This window comes from Dendrobium catenatum, unplaced genomic scaffold (genome assembly GCF_001605985.2).
Source record: "Dendrobium catenatum unplaced genomic scaffold, ASM160598v2 fragScaff_scaffold_1240, whole genome shotgun sequence".
NCBI classification, from domain to species: Eukaryota; Viridiplantae; Streptophyta; class Magnoliopsida; order Asparagales; family Orchidaceae; genus Dendrobium; species Dendrobium catenatum.
This window is the reverse complement of record NW_021319702.1, coordinates 112,567-120,948: the sequence shown is the minus strand read 5'-3', so window position 1 is coordinate 120,948 and position 8,382 is coordinate 112,567. Positions and strand designations below refer to the sequence as shown.

The 8,382-nt window shown below is 30.2% G+C and overlaps 1 non-coding gene across 1 annotated transcript; it reads left to right on the top strand.

The window, feature by feature from the left end:
* The first annotated feature begins 7,512 nt into the window (after positions 1–7,512).
* On the top strand, positions 7,513–7,619 carry LOC114580758. The gene has a single exon (XR_003702316.1). It is a non-coding gene; the product is annotated as a small nucleolar RNA R71 (small nucleolar RNA).
* The last annotated feature ends 763 nt before the right edge of the window (positions 7,620–8,382 follow it).

Sequence of the window (8,382 nt, the reverse complement as noted above, 5' to 3'; positions counted from 1 at the left end):
GAATCATCAAAACTACATAAGTTGCAAAAAATGTAAAGCATTCAAATAGCAATTATTCTAACAAAAAGCATCCTAATACTTCAAAACAAATAGGACAAGATGAGTAAACTAGTACATATAATTGTGCACTAATTATCTTCCAATTTAACTACAAGCACTACTAATATAAAAATGACATATTATTAATTTTGAAAATTAGAAGTCAATCTTAGACATAAACTGATTGTGGATAAGTTCAGTTCAAGAAATAGTAAAATTATTACTTATGCTAATTATTTATAATTTTTTAAATTAGCATTATAACTCTGATCATTTCAATTTATATAAATTTGTGAAGTATTATCTTAAGTTTTTGTAATTTTAAATTACTAAATTTTATTCAGTCTATTAAGATAATCAATAGAGAATTTAACCTTTAATAGGACACAATGGAGAAAAAGGATTCATGTTGCCGACCCCACGTAGTGGGACAAAGGCTTGATGTTGTATTGAGATAATCAATAGGTGATTACATCATTTCTTAAAGATAAGAAAGAGCTTAAGCTATGGGGAATTTATTAAGTGAAAATTGTGGACTATTTCTTGTATTAAAATTAAGTAAAAATGTATTATTTTTGTTATATTTGTGAAGAAAATATTCAAGATAAAATAAAAAAATTCATTAGTGATAAATGAGCGCCACAGTGCTAATGGGGGCTATGGAGTTAAATTTTGAATTGTATATAAGTATAGATCTCTATCACCCATAAATAATGTTTAAGTTTTCTTGATATAATATTAGCAAAAACACACATAATGTACGCAAGAATATGTACTGAATTAGTAATAAATCGATATAGTACAGTCCATGAGGAAGTAATGTTACTTGGAACAAACTACCACTATTTTCTCCAATTGCAGTAATTATCCTACTAAAACAAAAATGATAATTATGGAAACTCTATCACTGAATAAAATAGTAAAAATATTGGAATAAAATATTTAATTTAAATGTTTTGGATTGATGAGTTTGAATTTCATATATTTCCTAAAAATACTTTTAATTATAGGTGTGATTCAAGGCATATACATCCCTAAAACTCTATCAGGCTTATAGGGGTGAAAAGGATATCTACTAACCTCCTATAGTTATGCTATCTTCTTAAGAACCTATAATAGTTTACATCCTATATCTAGGCATGCAAACATCCTATCTAAATATTCCTAGTTGTTCTTGAATTTCACTATTGGGGCTATACATCAAAATATATTTTAACTACATATATGACCACTATGTGCATTAAATTAAGAATGTGAAAATATTAAAAAACATAGTTGAATGCTATAGAATAAGAGTATTCATTAGTACATAACATATACTTTCAACATCAATCCAAAATAAGAGAATATGTCACATATATAATATATAACAAGCAAACTGATTTTCAATACTCATTGAAGAATGAAAATGCAAGAGAGTGATATACCTTAACTTAATTTTAAGAAATAAAGAGTAAATTCTCTAAATAATTGTATCTTATACTTCCCTTGCCTCCCTTAAATTTTAGTCTATGAGAGAAATAAAGAAGTACTCTAATAAATAATAAATTTTCATAAGTGATTGAACTCTCCAGTAAATATAACATCATAATTATTTATAACACAACACAAAACGACATTTGGCACTATAGAGCTTTAAAGTGTGGTGCCATAACACCCTTAAAGTAAACTAACTCCTTAGTACTTTAACTTTTGTAATGCCCAACGCTTGCTAATTTGGATTGGTTACTTAGCGAACAATCATGTCTCTTCACTAATGGAATGATTCCCTTTGAACTAACACTACAATGTCATGGCGTTGTTGAAATTCAAGCATTGTTGTGCCCAAGTAAAAAATGGGCGTCAAGGTGTTATAAAGTATAGTGTCGTAGAATTTGAAAATAAAGAATCTCGCATTGCTAGGATGACTTCTTGACGTCGTAACTGGTAATGTTGCACTGTTAATGTGCTGATGCTTTAGCGCTAATTAAAAGAGAACTTGGCACTGCGATGCCCAACTTGTTGCACCTTAATGGTACTAAAGGTGGCACTACGACATTAATTCATTTGATGCCACAATGCTATTAGTTCTTTAGAATTTTCTATCATTTTTTAGTTTTTTTTTCAAAATGAACATAACTAAGAAAACATATTTCCACTGAAAAAATAAAATATGTACAACACAACATAATTTACACTAATCAAATTTTCTCTTATTAAACCATTGCTTGTTCTCAAGAAAATAAGGAAATCTTTCATTCTGAGGAATTAAATAACCAAAGTAAGAAAATATTTATAATTTAAAATTACTAATATGTAGGATAATATATCACTATCTAGAAGTACAAATGAACATAGTTATAATTCTAGATTGGAAAAAATTAATAACAATTATCTTAACCAACCACCCATATTATTACTTTAATTTGAATTCATATGTTATGAATATAACCATTGACTTTTGAATTTTGAATTGAATAATGCATCTTTAAATCTTAGATGACTGTATAGTTAAAATTGAAAATTCAATAGTTCACCATCATTTGTACCAGCTCTCATATCTTATCCTTTGTGAATTTAAGTATAACATTGCAATCAAATTATAAGCTTTCATCTTATATTAATTTTTATTGCACACATTTTTCTTTTTCTTTTCATTTTAAAACTTTTTCATATTTCTTTCTTTTTTTATTGTTGGTGGAGTACATAGTTAATGATTTTGATTATTAGTATTACTTAAAATCTTCTTATAACCTTAATGACTTTAATGCAAGGTTTTAATAAAAAAATTTAATTCCAAATTAAGGTTCCTATGATTTTCAATTTTAACCTACCCATACCTATTCTTTAACATTAATTATTCATCTTCAACTCAAAAAAGTTAATGTATAAATATATAACATATAAGTTTAAATTAAGTTAATATTTTAAATGATCTAATTTAGTTAATTATTAGTTTTTCAAATCAATAAATTCTAAAGTAGTGTTCATTTGAACTATAATATAGGGTTTTATTACTATCCTAATTTTAACTATCATTTTTATTATGGTTGAATAAATAAGCAGAATGTAGAGATTTTATTGAAGGTAACATAAAAAATGTAATTATAAGGAGAATCTAATAAAATATAAATAGAAACACACATAAACATTAATAAATACATATGTTTTCATGTGAATGAGAGAAAAGTAAAAAATATGTGAAACAAAATAAGCTAATAGAACATATAAGAAAACTAGTGCTATAAGCACCATAACACATTCAATGGATATCAAGGCCAAAACTGATCATCAATCTAGAACAATAATATAACTCCATCATGTTAAAGGAATCCCCCTATAATAAAGAAAAGAAAAAAAGAAAGAAAGGTAAAAATATGCTACATAATGAAAGTAGCAATCAATTTCTCTCTCTCCTCAGGCCAAATAAGATAAACACCTAACAAAATGTAGGTTTTCTTTCTCCTCCTCATAATAATCATCACCATTATTGCCTTTATCACTAAGCTACCAAACAAAAGGATTCTAAGAAGGTGTAGATGGAAATTGAAGCTTATCAAGATGTTTTTTAAAAGTACTACTTCAAAGCATACTTGGAATACTATCATTAAAGTCAATATGTATCTATAATGCTTTTCATGATGATCCATATTATGGGCCATCCTCATCCTTATCTAAAGTAACCAAACTTTTTAATTTTTCATAGAATTGAGTCACCTTTTCCATCTTCCCTCTTAGTTCATCCACCTGATTTTCAAAAGTTTTAAGAGTTCTAGCACTTCTAATAATACTACTGCTATCAGGCCTCCTATACACTCTAGGTTTATTAAGGTCTCCTTGTTCCTCCTTCTCAAATTATTTAATACTATATTTTTTTGTAAGGGCTATAATGGGGAACAATTATTCTTCAGTTTTCTCACACCTTACACCCACTACAACATATAAAGCATAAGCTAGAGAATGGTGCCCTAACTCAATAGAAGTGGTACCCCTAATGATGCATATAATAGAGGATAAAATAAGTTTCCCTACATTAATGGAGCATCGCATTTCAATAGCATAGTTCAAAAGGGTAAGATCACGAGTAACTTCACTAATATTCCTGCTAGGTAATAAACTAACTGAAATGAAATCGTGTCATTCATTAGAGGTTTTGGTCAGGTAGGTGGCAAGGAATTAATAATTTTATTATCTCTTATTTTTCAACTTGCTCTGTTATTAGCTCCACAAAGAAAATTCAGAACATCTTGAGAATTAATAGTTGTCTCAATAAAAGTAATGTATTCATCATATTATAAATCACTAAGTTTATAAATTTTATTAATTTTTATATAATTAAAAGAGGCCTACTTACCCCTAACATAGCATTTGTTATCTACTACCTTATTTTATTGACTAAAAATTTCTTTGACCATATTTATAATGGCAGCATGTAATTCTTCACAAAAATTTTCCCATCCTCTACTTGTAATGATTTGCATGATAGGGCTTGGATTCTGAAAAGCCCTATAAGGAATTAGTTGTTTATTCACAACTAAATTATTTTATGTAGACTCTAAATTAGAATAAATGAATATGCTCTTATGAAAGGAAGAGGAAGCCCACTTCTTCCAAAATAGTTTAGGGGCTATCAATTTTGAGTAGATTATAAGAAGAAGAGATTGCAGGAAATGATATGTTGTGAATGAAATAAAAAAATTGAACCCTTATTTATAACTTGATTAAGCATTCCATCCCTTCAAAAAATAATGCATGACATATAAATATGCACAAGATGACAAAATGGTTAAACTGGAATGCACTACAGTAGTGTAGGTTGTGCAATGCTGTAAACCAAATTTTTAAAAATTATAGCGTCGCTTTGAAATTTTTCCACTACTATGGCATTTTACACATGTAAGTTCAACAACTTTTGTATTAGTAATCACTATGGTGTTGTTAATAAATTAATAAGGGAGTTGTAATGGTACCACGGTGTTAGTTATCATCGCTGGGATGCTCACTAAAGTTTTGATAATACAATTTTCTTTTCAACTTGGTAGAACCACTTCTTCATTTTGACTTGAATGTTACGTGCTGCGACACTCAAAAAATATGTGCCCATGTGCTAATTAAGCAAGAAAATAGTGGTTTAAAATTAGCATTATTCAAGGTTTAACGTTGTATATAGTGCTTACTTTCAAATATTATGTCACTTAGGAGAGTAGTGCAGTGTTGCCAAAGTATTTAGAACTGCGGCGCTCAATTAAGTTTCGGATCATCTCTTATTTACTAAATTCAGATCATAACTTGAATTATCAAAATAAAGAAAAATGAAAAAAGTCAAGAACAACAACATATGAAATACAAATCATGTAAATTTAAATAATTTAATATAACACACTAAACCTAAATAATGGTTACCTCCCATATTATGCTAATATAATAGTCTTCATCCTAACTTGCGTACATTTATTAATTTGGCTGAGGTACTTGCTATTTTCCTATACTTTTGTTTTTCTTTTGGGTTAACTTCAGTATTGCTAGGTAATAACTAAAGAGGTCTACTACTAGCCCAAATTACAAGCTAACTTAACTGGATTTCTAAAATTTAAATTGAAGCGGTTTGATTTTGCAATTGAGTTCATCACTTCATTACTACACCTTCCAATGATGATTTTTTACTCCCAAACTGATTAGTTTGATTAAATACTAGAATATATATAGGTTTAGAATTAACAGTAGGTTGTTGAGGATTCTTCCATTTTACTTTTTATTTTTTACTAGAATTCCATTGATAATTACCAGCAATAAAATTAGAATGGTTCCTCCAACATGGATTATACTTCCAATCAAATTATTATTTTTAATTTATTGGACATTACTATTTTTAATAAATTTTGATCCTCCAATGGCATAAACAATTAAGTTCATAAATCTACATTTACTCCTATTGTGCTCAACTTCTTAGAAATAATTGCAACTTGTGCAGTCAAAATTAACAAAGCATCAGATTCATATGTTCTTGCTATTCACTTATGATTTACCCTATTAGCAGGCCATTGGAAATCATTAGTAGTCATTTCCTCAATTAGTTCATATGCTTCCTTAAATGGCTTAGATACTAATGATCCTCCTGTTGAGTCCAGTAATTAGGTTGTTAAGCCTAAGTAAATGTCCCACGGCTACCAAGAGGGGGGTGAATTGGTAGTTTTAAAAATTTTAAACCCTCTAAATGATAAAGTTGAACCGAAATAAAATCTTCTTTTAAAGTTAGTAGAAAAAAGATTTTCAACCACAGAGTTGTTAAAACTGAAATTTAAAATGCGGAAACGTAAAAGCAATAAAGTAAATGACACCAGATTTATAGTGGTTCGGTCTATAACCAGACCTACATCCACTCCTCAAAGGCACCCTCTGAGTATTGCACTAATACCACAAAGTGACTCTCCTTTAGCACCCACAGCAAGGCGGAGAAGCCTGTACAAAACACTCTTTTCACCACTACCCGGTGCGATAGAGAACCGTCGTCCTTTTACACTCTCCTAGTGTGGGCAGAGAACCCTACGGCTGTTCACACTCTCCAAGTGTCGGCAGAGAACCGTCGTCCTTTTACACTCTCCTAGTGTGGGCAGAGAACCCTACGGCTGTTCACACTCTCCAAGTGTCGGCAGAGAACCGGATCTCCTTGAATGATCTTCTCACAAGAATCTAGAAGGAAGAAAGAAAAGAGTGAAGAAATCCAATTTCACAAGTAGAGACTCTTACCTTAGCAATCCAAGTGAAGCCTTCTCGCTCCAGTGGTAGGAATCCTCCTTTGAATGCTCTCTTCCACTCTCTCCTTGGCTATTCTCTCAAGAGGCACGAAGATCAAATGACAAAAAGATTGGGTGGCAGTCTAATTTGGACTATTTATATAAAAGACAAGAGAAACCACCCAAAAACTGCAAATTTCCAATTCTGTACGCAGTGGATCGTCCGGTACGATCCTAGATCGTCCTGGACGATTTTACTTAAACGATCTGAAACGACCCAATTTGAATATGTGTACGAAATGTCTTCGTACAGATGATCGTCCTGTACGAACTAGGTTCGTCCAGTACGAACGGTTATTGCAAGGTCGGTTCTAGAAACTGCTGAAAACTGTTCTAAGTCGGTTTATCGTTTGAACGAAAATGTGATCGTCTGGACGAAAATTTTCCAGAGAGCCGATCGTCCTAGACGATTATTTATTTCGTCTGGACGAAAATTTTCCAGACAACCAATCGCCGCGGACGATAATTTGTTTTCGTCTGGACGAAAAATTTTGCAGAGAACTGATCGTCCTGTACGATATTTATTTTCGTCTGTACGAAATTTTTCCAGTGAACCCATCGCCTCGTACGATGATAAGTTGCACAAATATAAATCATTCAAATAGCAACTATTCAAACACCTCCACCTACAACTTCTATGATATCTCTAAGAGATCCTTCAAATACATTATAAAATGTATGAAAAACCAACCAATTTGGTAAAGCATGATGAGGGAACTTCCTAACAATTTCCTTAAATCTCTACCAATGCTCATAAATTGATTCTACTTCTAACTAGGTAAAAGAAGTGATATAATTTCTAAGGTTTGTAGTTATTGAAGGAGGGAAATACTTAGTAAGAAACTTATGAGCCAACTAATTCATAGTGGTATTAGAGACTTGGGGTAAGGAATTCCACCACATCGTGACTTTAACTCTTAGAGAAAAATAGAGGTCAAATAGCATCATTACTAACACTATTGTACTTAAAAGTTGCATGAATTTATAAGATACTTGCAAGTATAAATTACGATCATCAACAAAACTTTTCCTAAATTGAGAATTTTGATCCATTTGAATTATGACAAGTTTTAATTCAAAATTATTAGCTTGGATCATCGGTATTTTAATGATCTGATGAATTCCATCTACTAAAGCATTAGCATAATCCCTAAGTGGTATAGAGAATTCTTGATCTAGAATATGTTTAGCCATATTTATAATCTTTTTTGTTTATTAAGTTTTTGAAAGGGTTCTATTTCTTCTTCAAACAATAAAGATTTCAATCTATGTCTGCAAAGCATACAACCATAAATATGCAATAAATAATTTTAATAAGAAAATAAAAGATACAAGTAGGTCTAACTATGCAATTAATTCAATAATATAGTTAAAATTATAAAAGAAAAATATTTCCCTAGCAACACTGTAAAAAAACTTGATAGAAATGGTGGAGTGGACTTTTGAATTGTATACATGTTTAGAGCTCTTTTACCCTTAAACTATTCATTGGTTTCCTTTGATATAAAATTAATAAAATTCCACATAATATAATAAAGAATGCATGCCAAATTAAGTAATAAAGTGATAA